Below are 17369 nucleotides of genomic sequence, written 5' to 3' on the forward strand. Positions count from 1 at the left end.
AGAGGGTTAGAGCCGTCCATTCTGCTGCGAAAAAGCATGACAAATCTGAAAAGCAAATAAAATCAACGGTTGAGTTCGTCAATCCTGTACCAAAAACTGTACAGCCCCCTACTAACAGGAAAATGATATCCGTGTACAGTAGACAGTCCCCGCTTAAATACTGAGCAATTTTTTTGTTCTGTGGGGAGGGGAAAAGTTGGTCCTTCTTGTCGAAAATATATCAGGAATTCTTTATTGTGTTTTAATGTGTGAAGCTGATTTGATCTGTGCAGATAGGAACGTGACGCAGGTTGTTTTATAAGAAGTTTGAGCAGAAGTAAGAGGAAGACGGAGAGACCATGCTTTGATTGACATGTTGAAGGACCATTGAAATCCTGCAGCCTTGCTCTTCGCTCCTGAAGCACGCCAGTGGTTCTGTTTTAAACTCCTGCATCAGCCTACTTCCCAGCAGATGGCAACATACCCTATCATTGGCTGCAACTTTCTAATGTAAACTGCAGGAACGGAGTCTGAGAGAGATCGAGAGAGAGGCAGAGCGATACCAAAAGAGAGACAAGAGGTGTCTGCAGACAGAAGTAAAACGACAGAACCGTCTTACTGAACAACTCACAATTCTAAGTGTTAGATATTCTGCCTGCCTTTTTACTCAAGAACCCTTGAAAGGAGTCTATCTTCCGTGAGCTAGAGGAAAGATTCAGGTTTAGAAAGGTAAGTGTAGAATTTAGTCTTAAATTGATACTAAACAAAACTATTCTGTTTCTCACTGTCCTTGAATATGCAACTAGTTGAAGCAGTACGTTTAACCTGCGTATACGTGTGTACACACTAATGAAACCCTGCTCTTTGGTACACTTACAGGCTGCTAGCTCGGATTTGTTTGCCTCCATGACAAGTTTAATTTGTGCTCGCCCGATGGTGATAATTTGGTTGCTGGTGGGTCCCAACATTTGACTCCTCGCTCTTTCTTTTATTTTCTTTCCTGTTTATATCACGCGGCCAGTACACAAAATAGGAAGAGCGAGAAGGAAGCTGATCCTGAGCATTTTAAACACTACATGTCGGATGGTTTCAAATATCTCGGAATGAGTATCACTCTTCGTACACCATCTTCCCCACCATCCCGCCCCCATCAAATCTCCGTAAAGACAAAAGCAAGTTGAGAGCAACCTCGTCAAAACATTTCCCACCTGACATCCAAAAATAAACTGGAATAAATTCCAACTAGTTACACTGCTCTGTAAATGCAGAACCTACCTTCATGTCAACTGACAAGTTCTGAAAAAAACTTTCCATTCAGAAAAAAAGCCTTGAATGGTATTTCCCTCCCCAAGCTTTCCGACATTTCTGGTAACTATCAGGATTTTAAGATTTTAAAAAATACTGATGCGCGTGTTAGTTTTAAACTTGATAGCCTATACGTGTTGATTAAATGTCAATAACAGCGCAACATGCTTTATTTTCTGATGCTAGTTCTGTAATACACCCGTGAACCCTCAATCCTATGTTCTATTGAAATGCTTTTGACAGAAAGGGGAATCGCGGGTGTGATGGAAAAATATTTGGCTCCCGATTCACTCTTCCCCATAAAATTATTGCGAAGGCTTTCAATACTTTGTTCTGATCGTTTGAGGAAAAAAGACTGCAATGAAAAGCGGAGGGTTACCGCAACCCTAATGATGTGGAGGGAAAATTTCGGCTAACTTTCAGAATAATGACGAGTAAATTCAGCTGGATTTTGAAGGGTCTTTCTGGATGGGATATACTTACCTCCAACGTCGCTATGCCTTTACGATAAGTTGTTTCGGAATTATAATTAAATGGGACATTCCAGCTAGATATCTCAGCAAACCCCTGTGGGTCGGTTCCAATTTTCTTCCCGGAATTTCGAAGAAATTGATTACTTTTGCGATTCTGAATTATTAACTTTAACAACTTGTTTGGCTAGATGAATAGATGATAAACAGATTTTAAAAATTGGAATTAATGTGAACAGGCATTACTGTTGCAAAAAATGAATACATCAGATTATTTGGCCATGAATGCATGATGAAGTTATAATTGAAGACAGCATGGTCCACTTTAAAGTACTCTCACCGTTATTCAGTACAGCTGTAGCTGCATTGTTGCCAATTTATTAACTCTGCGCTGGTTGGTCATGTACCTGGGGTTTACTTTCCGGATGATCAAATAATTAGCCACTTGCATCTCCCCACCCCGACTCTCTCCCCTCTCTCCTTCTGTTTCACACAAACGCGCACACAGACAAACTAAATGTAATGGAGAAAGATGACTGTAATTGTGGCCATCAACTCAATAAAGCAGCGGAGTATATTTTATAGGTCCGGCAAATGCAAATTTAGTTCATGGGATAAGATACCAAGAAATGAGGACGCGACTGAGAACTAGACTGTTGCGGTAATTTCTGAAATAGATAAAGAAAGTTCCAAACGCATCTGAAACGAATTATAAATTAAATAAGCTGCATTCCTAAGACAATTTTATTCGCACAGAAAAAGAGAGGATAAAGGTAGTGACATCTCTGTGTTTAAATATATTATGTACGCATGCAAAATTTACCTGAATAATTTTAATAAACATTTTTACCAACATTAAATATTTATGGTATTAGCTATATGCCTTCATGGGTCCAATATTTACAATGCCTGAACATATGCAGATAGATGCATAAATGATGCGTTATACGAACACGTATCGGACAGCGTACGCAAAACCAGGAATGTTCGTCACAGTCTTGGAGAAAGGAATAGTTGAATAAGCAAGCATCAAAAATGGAATAGGGAAAATGAAAGCGAAATAAAGACAGGAAGCCAGACAAAGTAAGGAGAGGAGTGTGCGGCGCAAATGATGAGAAAGAGGCAGATTTTCTGGAAACTGTATAAACTCTGGTGCATCTTCTTAGTACATTGTGTGTGTGTGTGTGTGTGTGTGTGTGTGTGTGTGTGTGAGATACACATTGTGTGTGTGGGGGGGGGGGGTGCTAGGGTTTGTGGGGGGTTGGGGGGAGGTGGTTGTGGAATCAACCTGGTGTCAGAGAGGATGATGAATGAACCGCACTGCAGTCGAAAGCTATTTCCACTTCTATTAGGTCCTGAGCCAAATGGGGATCAGGATGCATATTTTAAGGAATATCTAATAAATCTTGCCAAACTCGCCCCTACGGCGATGATCCCGATGCAGAGGTGACTGCTGAATGCTGGCCTACTTTGTAGCAAAGTAAATGTTTAGGAATCGCCTCTGTCGAAGTAATCAACATTCCTGGGCGCTGCTGTAAATCTCATTTCAATGAATTTTTTAAACTGTTTAGCAAGTGTCCATAAATAATTACTTTCGTCCCAATGTACAAAGACTTAAGGAACAGAGTGGACCGGTGTAAGCGGGAAATCCCAGCGTTCTGAATTTAATCTAATTCAAGTGCAGTTCTATAAATCATGACTTTAAAACGCACAAGTAGCGCTCATGTTTGTTTAGTATGTGACCAAGGCCCATTTGACTTTATTTAATAATTAACAACAATTAAGAAACAATTAATTCTGTTGCATGTTTTTAATTTTGCGTCTGAATATAATTGCGTTCAATTTCACTTGGAGTGACGGCCCACAATTACATACTCTTTAGCGCACTTTGACAGCGAGAAAACATCTCAATTAAGTATAATTAGCACATTTGAATATTGTTTGCCCTAAAGCTACACCCTAAAATATTTAATTATCACAACTTAATTATTTAAACTAAAGTTGCCAATGTTCCAATTATAAGTACAAACCCCTTTGGAATGTAAAGCAACTGTTTAACTGTATTTGTAGGTTTTTGATGTCTTTTTATTATTTTCTATTGTGAAATATTAATAAGCACTTACCTAATTTGCTGTGATTTTAATAATGCAAAAATAATTGTAAACACGCTGTTAAAATATATGTTGTATAAGCCTGTACCCGAGTTTCTCGAATTGAGTGAAGGACAATATGTAGCGTATGAATATATTCCTATTACTGCCCGAAATAATAAACGATTACAAACATTTTAGAAATACCTCCCTTAGCTGCCAAAAGTCGGGTGTCTTATCTGAAAAAGAGACTTACATTCCTCCTGCTTCGGTGTCATCTCTCACCCTCCTACTCTCCATCTTTCTCTTGCTTTGATTTATGCAGTTCGATTAGGATTACTGTATATTTGGTTCCAGATCGTCGCTGCCGTTAGATTTGCCTTTGCCGATGTAGATGACAGTAATAAATATATAATCATGTCCCGGAGCAAGGATCCCTTCCGGCAGCTCCGCCATGCCAAACTTTTAACACTGCACAAACCAGCAGATGATCATCTTAAAAATGAAAATGCGGATAATCGTAACTTTTGTTTCTTTTTCATTTGTTATGGGAACAAAACTCGGAAAATACATATTGAAGCCCGCTTAGTCTGTGCGGAAGACAATTGACTTGGGGACATAATGAAGGAATAAAATAGCCACACAAATTCCATATGCCAAGTATATTATCACTTTAAAATATATAGGCGGGTTGTAAAAATATTTGACCATTTCCATGTTCAATGTATTTGAAATATTTATTACACTAATTCTCAGTTTTGCCGAATCTACTGTGTTCACGTTAGCTCTAAACTCGATGTCTCTTTTGGGGTATCTGCTGATTATCTGTAGATATTTCGGATTAGTTGCGGTGGTACTAATTACTAATGGATTTAAGGACGCTGTCTTTCTAGTACTGAAGTCGCTCGGGGCCCGGCCCCTTCCACGGCCAATTCTGTATAAGACAATTCCCGGGATAGCAATTGTCAAAACAATACCTTTATGCGTTAACGAGTGCAAAGCTTCATCATCTTTCTTGTTTTGATAATCTCTACCCCACCAGTGCTCCCGCCACATCCCACCACCCTCCCCCATCCTAACCACCTCTCCCCACTCTGACTCTCCGTGTCTTTTCCCTTATTATTTGTCCACACGTCATCTTTTGACATTCAGTCTCTGTTTCTGTCAACCCGCCTCTGCCCCGTCTTTCTTTTATCACCTTTTTTCTTCAACATTATCTTACACTGGAATGTGCATTCAGTTTAAGAACTTTGCACAACTCTTAACCCAGAGAAATGCGGAGCTCCGTTGCTGAGACCCAAATGTCCTTTAATTTAGCATAGCAAAATCGAAGTTCATGAGAAATCTCAGACTAAATTATTGCTTCACCTTGAATATGCAGTACAAGTGCTGAGACATTTTAACAATCTATTAGGGTTATTTGACATTACTGATGTTCCACATTTCAGTACCCAAGATTGCAGTAAATTTGTTCACTCCCCTGAGTCCCTTGGGGAGCCACAGCAAAGGCACCCATTTATATGCAGATTTACTGAATCAATAAAAGACAGTTTAAGACACACGTATACACGGCATAATCTTAAGGGGTGTTATGTTTATTTGGGGCAATCTGAATATATACCTATTTCTATATTAAATATAGATTCATATATCGTCGCTGACTAAATATAGAGAAATACATTTTGATATCTAGAATCTGTGCATGCGGAGTACATGAACGAGATTACTAGTTGGATGGGTAGAAAGAATCAATATCAATGGAGGAGACAGAGATATCCTTCAGTAATTATGCAATTAAAGTTTGAGTTTAACCGGATTTATGTCTCTTAACACGAAACAAATCGCCTGATTAAATTCGACAAAAAAAAACGCATCAGTCACACTACATTAAAGGGGATGGCGGTAATTATACCAATTACCTCTTTGTAATCGCGTGGTTCATAATTAATGGCTTTTCCCCCAATAGATAATTTGATAATAATAGATAACACTGTTGCTGAAACATTTTGTCACCCTGTGGGTCACTCTCCATTTAGATAGAAAAAGGAAAATAAATTGAATCAGGATAAATCCAGAAAGTTTTTCTTCCCACTATGTGCCAGCCTGTACTGAATCTTTGCATATCAGATTGGAATTATACTACACCATTTTGACAATTGAAGCAATCTTGAATAGCCTGGTGTATAAGAGGTCCTGCACTTAAGGGCATTTAACTTTAGGAATGGTCCATTATTTGCTATGGTCTTAACAGATTCTGCTGCTAGTTTTTAGTCTTCCTATCCATGTTTCTATTTTATCCCATTTAGCATATAATATGCTTACTAGTTTCCTACACCTTGATACCCATTCCACTTTGCAGTGAACAAAGTGACAGAAATAATGGGAGTACTAGGGTAAATTCACCAATCACCCGATAGAACTGCAGGCAAAATGGATCATTTACTCCATGGAAGCTAAATGGGATAAAATAGTAATCTGAACACACAAAAAGGCTAAAAAGTGGCAGCAGAAGCTGTTAAGACCATTGCAAATAATGGGTCATTCCTAATGTTAAATACAGCCTTGAATAGATTGCACACAGAGAACTGTGTGCAGTTCTGATCTCTGCTAAAAAAAAGCAGTGAGGAAAGTGCACAAGAATGCACACATTTTCTGGGAGTAACTTATCAGGTCTATGCCCTTTGGTAGATTAGATTCAGAGAAGAGTTTATGGAGGTTATTAAAGTAACAAAGTGCTTTGGTTAGGAATGGGGAAAAAAAAGCATTTCCACTTTTGGGTGAGCTGGGGGCCCAAATAAAAAAGATTTTGGTTAACAGGTGAGATAGAGAATTTATGTGAGATTTCTTTACACAGAATGTGGATAATTTGGATCTTGTACCCACACAATGCTGTTGAAGCAGAGAGAACTGATACTTATAAGGGAAAGCTTGGTGAATACATGAAGCAGAGGGGAAGCAAGGGATGTGGGTACAGTGTGAAAAAGTTAATTAGAGTAAGAGGAGACTCAGGTTGAATTTAAACACTGGAAGTAATCATTTGAATTGCAGATTCTATGTAAAGAGTAGAACAAGGCCTACAACTGTATTGCACAAATCTCTTTCCTGCGTGTTCTTTGAATATGAATTTCCAAATATGCTTTATAGTCAGTCTGTATTGGGTGCTCCATACAATGAGGTAAGTCTAGTGCTAATTTCCACTGAGGTTAGCTGGTCACGGAAGTTTACAATTAGATACACATATTATAGATCTTGGGCATGCCAAGCTATAGTTAAAACTAAACATAATAAACAATTTGGTCACAAGTCATTCTATACAATGCAATGATTAAAACTCATCAACAATAAAGTGAAATGCATATGCTGATCACATATCAATTTATAGTAGTAACTGCCTATTGATAGTCTATAATGATCAGTGTTACCACAGGAATGTAAGAGTACATTATTTTTTGTTGTAAATCTGATACCATCCTTAATGCTGACTTTCCACTTCTACTCAAAAGGTTTACATAATAGCTACAAAGTCATTATAACTAATAGCACAAATACATTGCTGATACCAAACACTTCTAATGGCTCAATTATTAATCTGCTGCTACATGGGAAAATGGGGAATAAGGATGCAGATTCATTCCGTGGTTACAAGACGTGGTTTGCTAGTTGTCCTCTGAAAACCTTGAGCCAGAGAAGGGAAAAAGGTTAGCCAAAGTTACCGTCACCAGTTGTCCTGCTGCAGTGTGCATATTCATGGTTTTCTAATAAAGGGAATCGGGTCAAGCACTAATAGAACATAGAAAAGTACAGCACAGGAACAGACCCTTTGGCCCACGATATCTGTGCTGAACATGACGTCAAAGTAGACTAAATCTCTTCTGCCTACACATGATCCATATCCCTCCCTCCCTGCATATTCATGTGCCTATCTAAAGGCTTTTAAACGCCACTATTGTATCTGCGTTCACCACAACCCCTGGCAGCCCATTCCGGACGCCTACCACTCTCTGCCCACACATCTCCTTTAAACTTTCCCTCTCTCACCTTAAATGCATGTCCTCTAGTATTTGACATATCTATTCTAGAAAAAAGATTCTGGCTGTCTACCTCTCTATGCCTCTCATAATTTTATAAACTTCTATCAGGTCTCCCCTTAGCCTCCAATGCTCCAGAGAAAACAATCCAAGTCCGTCCAACCTCTCCCTATAGCTCATCCCCTCTAATCCAGCCAGCATCCTGGTAAACCTCTCCTGCATCTTTTCCAAAGCCTCCACATCTTTCCTGTAATGGGGTGACCAAAATTTCACATGATGGCCTTCCCTTCATCCCTCTACTTTTGTGCATTCCTCATCATAGGGACATTCAGCACCTGTTAACCAGAAGTTCATTTGCACTGATGTACTGAAGATTGGATCTTTTTTCTTTTCACTGTCAGTATTCTTCCTTTTAAAAATTCACTGTTTAATTAAAGGCAAGGAATTTTGGAAGAATTATTCTTATAGAATTAATACTCACTTAAAATTAGTTTGTTCAACAATTTATTCAATAGTAATTATGGCCAAGGACACTATATTCAACAGAGCTACCCTTACTAAGGGTTTTTACAGTAAGACTAGTGCAATCTGCCCATCATCCTCACCCAGCCTGCCAGTCCCTGCTACACCCCTCTCCCTCACCTCTTTACACTGGCTATCACTCCTCTACACTCTCAGTCCTGATGCACGTTCTCAACCTGAAACATTGACCTTCCATCCACCTCCAGAGTTGCTGCATGACCTGCTGAGTCCCTCCAGCAGTTTGTTCTTTTGCTTAAAGATTTTTCTTTTCTCCACAGAATCCAATTGCTGAGAATTGCATTTTATATAAATTTCAATAAACCTGTAGAATATTCTCATGAATAAAATAGTGACACTATACAACTCATAACATCTTTCCTATTGCTTAGAAAGTACAGCAAAGATGAGTAGTAATATAATTGATCTATTAAACAAGTGCAAAATCAAACATGTAGTGATTTAGAATGAATCCATGCAGTGAATTAATTCTTCAAAGGCCATTGGACCTTCTGAAATCTTTTAAAAATTGATTGTCCACTGATTTTAATTTGTTTGCAACCAACAGAAGCTGAAATAGTGGGAAACCAACTCATCTATCAGGATACTTGCATAATCTTTGTACCACTTATTTTGTGTACCGCAATAGTTGTACCCTCTCAAGCACAAAGTCTGCCTGTCCAATTAGAAAGCAGTGGTCCTTGTCAACAGGCCTTGCTAAATTTTCATTTCAGCGTTTTAACCTCCAGTTCACTTAACACTTGACAGAAGTTCAACCATGTAGGTGAGACATTTATAACCCTTACTCTCAATTACAAAAAAAATGCCATTCAAAAAGAACAGTGAGTATAATTCAGGTAAATAGTGGCACTTCTCAGGATTCATAAATTTAAAGAAAAGTACAGTGAATTGAACCATTATCAATATATATTCACTTTCAAAACTACATCAATAAAACCAGCACTTTTAGTGACCAGTGACCAATGAGTACATATTATTGAAGGAAGGACTAGTAAAACTGAATGATAGGACAAACAGACCCAAAAGTAAATGGTAAGAAGTTTATAGAAATAATGGGTTTCTTGTTTGTTTGTCTGTATAATATCCCTCAGAGCAAAGTGCATTTGCACAGAAGAGTCTGTGGAATAGGTCAATTTAATGACATTGTTTCGTTGTAATAAATATATTGTTCAGAGCACATGTAGCAAGTCCTGACGATAATGACAATTCTCCAGTGATGTCCATTGATAATAAATGAGGTAGCTTTATGTCATTATATGGAGATGTACATATGGCAATATGGTAGTTTGCTGCTTTTGTTGGTGTCAATTAATACTTCTTTCCATTATTTTTTCTGTTCATTTTACAAACTTGTATTCTCCAGCTACAAATTCATGAAAGCCTTGAAGTGCTTAGTAAGACTTCATTATTTTAGTAGTACATCTCCCTCTTGCAATAAAGGTCCACATTCAAACTCTTAATTTCTTGATTGCTTGTGTTAACTGTACGCTAGATTTGTGTATCTTCTACAAGGACACTACTTCTAATCAATAACATTCCATTGTCTTACAAATGATACTGGTAATTTGTTGTTCTACCTGCATGGTTCCCCCACATTTTATTCCATCTTCTGGCTTCGTACCCACTCACTTAACCTATTTTCCTCTGCAAACTGTTTGTGTCCTCCTCATAATTTACTTTCCCACCTCTGTACTAAATATTAACGATATGGATGAGAATGTAGGTGGCATGATTAGTAAGGTTGCATATGACACCAAAACTGATGGTATGGTGGACAGTGAAGAAGCTTGTCTAAGCTTACAATAGGATCTAGATCAACTGGGAAAGTGGACACAGGAATAGCAGATGGAACTTAACTCAGACAAGAGGAAATGATGCACTTTTGGAAGTTAAACCCAGCAGGGCGTACACAGTAAGTGACAGGGCCCTGGGGAATGTTGTAGACCAGAGAGACCCAGTTATACAAGTATATTGTTCCCTGAAAGTAACAACACAGGCAGGCAAGGTGGTGAAGAAGGTGAATGGCATGTTTGCCTTCATTGGACAGGTCATTGAGTACTGTAATGTTACGGCTGTATAGGAGGTTGGTGAGACCATGCCAGTAATATTGCGTGCAGTTCTGGTTGCCATATGATAGGAAGGATGTGAGAGAGTTCAGAAAAAAATTATAAGGACGTTACTGGGCTTGGAGGGCTTGAGTTATAAGGAAAGACTGGTTAGGTTGGGACTGTTTTCCCTGTAGCAAAGGAAACTGAAGGGTCACCTTACAGAGTTTAATAAGATCGTGAGGGGCATAGACAAGATGGATGGTCACAATATTCTTCCCAGTGTAGGGGAGTCTAAAGGTTTGGAGGGATATGGGCCAAATGCGGGAAAGTAGGACCAGTTCAGGAAGATACTTTGATCAGCTTGGACAAGTTGGGCTGAAGGGCCTGTTTCTATGCTGTATAACTCTATGACCCCATGACTCTCTTGTATTGTCATTAAAACTGGATTATTACATTCACTCCCTACTTTTTAGTTATTCACATAGACTCTGAATAGCTGATGCCCAATACCAACCTCTGGAAAACCCCACTAATTAAGATCTGCCAACTTGAAATTACCCTATAACACCTACTCTTTGTTTTCTATCAACCAATCTTCCTTCTGGGTTAATATGTTACCATCAACCCATGAGCCTGTATAATCTGCGGTAACACCTGTGCCTTTTAGAAATTCAGCTCCACTGCATCCACCAGCACCCCTTATCTATCCTGGTTCATTACATCTTCAGAGAATTCTAATGTGGTTGTTAAATACAAATTCCCTTTCACAGACAATTAACAATGGCTTTGTGGATCAGAATCATGGTCTGATGTGTATCTGGGGTGAGAAACAATCTGATTCTTTCCTCCATGAATCTTCACTTTACATGGTCTGAAGTCAGGCCAGACTGACTCCAGATTAACACAAAAAATTTACAGTTGATAAAAAGTGAAGCCTCCTCACCCCAGTGTTATGGAAACAGTAAGTCTAACCAAAAATCAGGGAAAAATGGCACTGTATAAATCTATTATTGCATAGCCCTTGACTGACAGTGAAGTGTTGAGGTTGGTAATGGCACTGTTACTGTAAAGCTCCACTTTGAGTTATTCTGCCTCTGCACTGCTCTGCTGCAGGGCAAACTGGATTAACGTGTGGGGCTGTGTCCTATAGCATTGGAACAATATTTCAATTTTTAATGTCAAGGGAATAGCCAGCTCTTTTGAATTGTTTTAAAATGAAGGTCAAAAAAATTTTAGGGTGATCATAAAAATGGTGGGAGATTATCTCCACAAAGTGACTTCAGTCAGGTTTCCAGAATACAATTGAATTAATTTCATACACCACATTGTTCATGTCAATGCAAAGCCAAAACTACTTAGTGTGGAGACAAACTGTGAAATATTGTATGATATGTAAATCTGCATCTAACCTCTTGTTTCCCTACTAACAACTTTATTTCAAGAATGTGCCAATGGACTGACTGGGCACACAAAACTTTAAAACTGAAGTTTAGAAAGTTGTCTTTGCACCATTTGGAATTATGCTGTTTAAGACTGTGTGCAACATTCCTTGATTGCAAATGGTTATCTTGCACCAGAATAACTGCCTTTACTTAAGACATGTTGTTCATTTTATGGCATGGAAATCAATGGCATGTTTCTGAAGTTGTCATTTTAAAAAAATCCTTATGCTTAAATTGAGGTTTATGGAGAATTGGCATAGAAGAGTTGAGGCCAGTATAGATTGGCCATGATCATATTGAATGGCAAGGCAGACTTGAGGGTCCTGGTAGCCTCCTTCTGCCTCTATTTTCTCATGTTCTCGCATTCTTATGTTATTTTGTGGTGCCAGAAACAATATAATGTAAATTTTTTCTCTCTGTAAAAAGGACATTTGGAATATATTTTTCCTGATCACCACTTTTCATTTTGTATTCATTGAGATATAGTTGCCAGTGCTTTAAATTGAAGCAATTTTTCAATTTGTTTTGCATCCTAGAGCTGTGTCAGGCATTCTCTGGTTAGGTTCATCCTGTTTATGTGCACGTAAACCTCAACCTCAATGACATGTGTCAACCTACAGTTCAGAAGAACATAGTCTGGTTCTGCTGCCAGTAAAACTTTTCAGCTTCCTACACCAGTCATGCCATTGCCTAGTTGAACAATAATGACAAATTAATTTCATTTGGTAGAAATTAGAATATTATTCTGCAGGCACTGGAACTGATCTTTTCATCACGAACAGGATCATGTTATTGTAAAAAAAAATGCACAATTCTGTGAATGTCAGCTGCAGCTTCTGCAGGCTAAAAGAAACATATCATGAAGCACATACACTTATATAATTGAGTAATGGATCAGTTCAGGAAAATGAGCAATGAATATCACAACTTTGAAAAAGAACCATTATTAGAATTTATTTATTTGGATCTGGCCACTTCTCCAGTCTGATAAACATTAAAAAGGGCAAATTATTCTATGGCCTTGCAATGAAGAAATGAGGCAAAAGAACTTGACTTTTACTTGTCACAGTCACCCAACTTTCCAATAATAATACTCTCAAAGACTTTTCCTGTCACTTCTGCAAATCACTCATGTGTTGTAGATTTACAAACTATTACAAGGAAAATAAAGTGAAATCATTAAAAAAGCAAAAACAAATAAAAACACTAACCCACAGCTCCTTGTCTAGTCCCTTGCACCTCCATCTTCTCCACCCTCTCCAACCTCAATGAATACCCTGACAGACAGGTTGCAAGGTCTCAGACCAGTAGTTCCAGTGCTGCATCCAGGCAGAATCCTGTTTATGCTGCTCAGCTTCAGCCTGGCTGGTATTTTCCTGAATACAGCTACATCAGAGCTGTTTCTAAAATGGTAAATGTTTCTATTTTGGGAAATGGAAGTCTGGCCTCTAAATATTTAAATGAAAGCTGTTTGGCTAGGTTTACAAACTGTCCATGGGGCACCACAGACCCACTGTGCATATTGTAAACTAGGCTTGACATTGCACTGGATTTATACTCAAAAAAGCTCCAAACCATAAGTAATAAGGTGGCCCCTCCAGGGAGTCTCACTCTGCTTTCCTCTAGAGGCAGGTCAGATCTTCAATCCAGATTTAAGCTGATGGAAAAATAAAATCCCATTGCATAGAAGGCAAACATGAAACTACAGATGATCTACACATAAATATAAAAATAACTCCCCATTAAGCATTTTATTTCAATGTTTAGCATTTCAATATTCATCAGTTGCAACATTTGCGTAATTACCTGTATATTGGAATAACCATCTCTTGATAGACTTCATTCAAATCCATGTAAAAGCAAACAAATTTCTGTTCTAGTCTGTGATATGCTCCAGTTCTCAATGATTGCATTATCCTAATTTTAATATATAAACTAATTTAATGGAGATTATGTAGCCATTAGAACAATCTACCATTTATTGGCCAAAACTTGTTCAAATATTTAGCCAAATTCTGCAGGAAAGCAATTGCATCCTTATACAGTTCAATACATATAGCTGCCAATAATTACCCAACTGATCCAGATGTAATTTCCTGACTTTCCTCTTGTGCTCATGTTAAGGGATATTAGTGCCATTTTCCATTTGAAAAGATTCCATTTTCAAACACCATTCAGTGTCATTATCAAGCACACCAAGGTCAGATGCAACACTGATGGATGAAGAGAAAAGATCCCTCTACTCTACCAACATGGCTCAACTCTGAAAGATCACCCTCAACTCCCCCCGCCACCCCCAACACACACCCACCCAATGTACCATTCTTAATTTAACAGACCAATCATTCTACCTGCCCTTTTTTTTGTCAGTTTGCCAGTATAGTATTTGGGCAGTTTTCTATGTAGCTACTCAGAACAAGAGTGAAGCTAGAGACATCCAAAATCAGTCTGAGGTGGATTTAAATACAGACGCCTGAGATGAATATCCACTGTCTACACTACATTACCACTCCCTTTTTACGATTCCAATGTATCAAACCAGCCTTATTTATCCTGTTACAGAATATGCTTTTAGAACATAGTAGTTAAACACTAAATTCCAGTCTAATGGTATAATAATTCTGAATACTTTCTGTAAAAATATAAGTGGTCCTCTGCTAGATTTTACCAGGCCCCAATGTAAGGATCTGATTGTTCGTCTTATTAATTTTTTTTAACATACAACCTTCTGGGTTCGTTTATAACAGATTGTAAAAGTCTTCCCATTTTTTAATGGTAAAAAAATTGATCGTTGGAGGATTTACAGCTTTAACTTAAGTGAAGATCTAAAAAGGGATTAATGTAACTACACAATGGGATTGTTGTAATTTGGAAACTAGTACAGGAACTGTTTTTATTGATTCAACTCCAAAAATTCAATTTTGAGACTCCATGACATTGTGATGAGGAGGCTGTTCTCCAAACCCTTCTTTGCTGCAACCTCACTAAAGAGAGGTTTTTGTATGCCCCTCATCCATACCATTTTCCACTCTAATTATAAACATTCAACCAAAACTATTTTTCTAATTGCAACTCCCTTCTAACTTTACCTTATCATTACCCCTCACCGACCATGCCCATTTGAAAACCTAGGTCTAATAGTTGATTCTATTGCACAGTGCTCCAAAGATATCTTGGGATATAATTTCAAGGTTTGTGATATTAGATTTGATTTGCATTGGAGTGTTGTATACATTGAGATATTGTGCAACAAATGTGAGAAATTAAAGTGGAATGAATACCCAAAATGGACAATATGACAAGGTAGAAAAGAAAGAAAAAGCTAGAGATAAATTTTATGCCAGTTTGGGCCTGAAAAGTTTGATGATTATAAAATTGAGAAATGACATTGGAAATAATAATTCCATTATTTTGTGATCCAGAATGAACTAGAATAAGGAGTTTAAAGATTTTATAATGGATCTTGGTTTCAAATCAGCAAAGTTCCAGGAAGAATAGAACAGGAAGGATAAAACAAGAAAAGTCAGAGGAATACTGTCCACAGCAATTAAAGGATTGTATTTAAAAAATTGATATTGTGTCAAATTTTGAAATTGCTGGAACTCTGAATTATAAATAGGAAACATTGGAGACAGATGGCAGTTCATAAAGTATCTATAGAGAGGAAAACTTATTCCAGTTCTGTTGAAAGGTTAAAGACATGAAGTGTTAATGCTGTTTCCCTCTCCACTAATTCTGACTCACCTACTGAGTATTTCCAGCTTTTTCTGTTTCTATGGCATAATCATAGGTGTGATGCTGTGTAGGAGTACATTGCAATCGTACTTCAGGACATTGTTTTGTGATCTTGTTTACTAGTATTCCCAGGATGTTGCCCACTCACAAGTTTTCAACTTATTTTGTAATAGGGCATCATATACTGGTTAGTCAATGAACTGTGGATACTTTGTTGGAATGCATCATTACACATATTTGCAGTGTATCAAAATGTTCTGAGCATAGTACTGTACAGTTTAACTTCATGATGTATGTGTTTACATTGGGTTTTGTGTTGAACCGCGTAGGTGTGGATTAACATAACATACCTCTATACATTTGAGTATTTTGTAGTTGTACATTTCAATATTGTGCTTGAAGTAGTGATACCTGCGTCCATTAGTATACCTTGGAGCCTCATGTTTGAATTTGTATATGTGCTGAGTTAATAAAATGATTCACTTGCACTGATTTGATCAAAGCTTAGCTGGCTGTGATTGCCACCTATTTAATCCATATGGAGTCAAAATGTAATGAAAAATTAATGTCAATATAGATAAATGTTTAAATGGAAACAAAGATTGCCTTAACTGCTGTTTATTAACGTTTTCATAGAGAGAATGCACAGTATCCAAACAGATTATTCAAACCAAATGGTCCACTTCTTGCTTTTTTAAAATATATATTTTAGGTTCAAATTTGAATTACAACAAAAATATGGTCTTCACAGTAGTTGGAGTGGTTCCTGACAGGAAGAATATTATTTGAAGAAATAGCATCCTAAAAGGTCAACAAAAGAAAAATTAAAAAGAGAAATCATCATCCCCGGAAACAGATTGAGGTATCCAGTGGAATATTTGATCATCACCCTTTAAATGCTGATTCAGTTATATTTTATTGAAGATATCATTCTGCATAGAATCAGATTTTTCCGTCAAGGCTAACAAAGGTGTACAGGCAAATTAAGTTGAAGAAACCATTCTATTTACTGATTTAAAAGTCATTTTTAACTGAATATCACTGCAAAATGGATGTAAGACAACCATTATGTTAGGACATAATTTCAACAAGCAATGAGATAAATTGAAACTGGAATCTTAGTCTTACTTGGATGCCTGGTCACCTTAGGTGGTTAAGTTGCCAACAACATTTGAAATGTGATCAAGAATGCTTCAGTTCAGAGACTTCTACAAATTAGATCAGCTTAAAACGCAGTCCACAACAGCTTATTTTGTGGCATAGCTACTTAAGCTAAGCAATATTTAATATCGGTTGCACAGATATTACCATTAACCAGGCATATTATTTTTGGATAGATATGCAATAATGATATTATAATGAAGAATTTTCTTGCATGAATGGCAAAGGGCATCAAGGTATGGAACAAGCTTTTAGTAGACACTGTAATGATAGGACCAAAATAGAATCAATTTGAATAAAGCTCATGAAATTAATACGATCAATAACTAATGATGTCAAAGCAGAAGGGATACACTTCCAACAATAAAATGGGTCAATGGCTGATTTCTGTAGAACTAATAAATCACAAATAAGATAACAAACACCAAAATTGTCTGATCCTGACCATCAGATGATCAATTACTGTTTTTTATAAATTCCCCTAATGTTTTATTGAAAGAAAACTTCACACTACTATAACTTAATCTCAAAGAACATACACACTATCTAAACTCCTGAGCCAAATTACTAA

The 17369-nt window shown here is 37.4% G+C and overlaps 1 protein-coding gene across 1 annotated transcript in view; it reads left to right on the forward strand.

Annotated features, from left to right (window-relative positions):
- The first annotated feature begins 447 nt into the window (after positions 1-447).
- LOC127568484 (diencephalon/mesencephalon homeobox protein 1-like) overlaps positions 448-17369 on the forward strand; it is a 46510-nt gene continuing 29588 nt past the window's right edge. The window contains exon 1 of the mRNA XM_052012287.1: positions 448-708. The gene's annotated coding sequence lies outside the window, so the exon portion shown is untranslated. The remainder of the gene's footprint in view (positions 709-17369) is intronic.

Source organism: Pristis pectinata, chromosome 3, assembly GCF_009764475.1.
Source record: "Pristis pectinata isolate sPriPec2 chromosome 3, sPriPec2.1.pri, whole genome shotgun sequence".
Classification (NCBI taxonomy): domain Eukaryota; kingdom Metazoa; phylum Chordata; class Chondrichthyes; order Rhinopristiformes; family Pristidae; genus Pristis; species Pristis pectinata.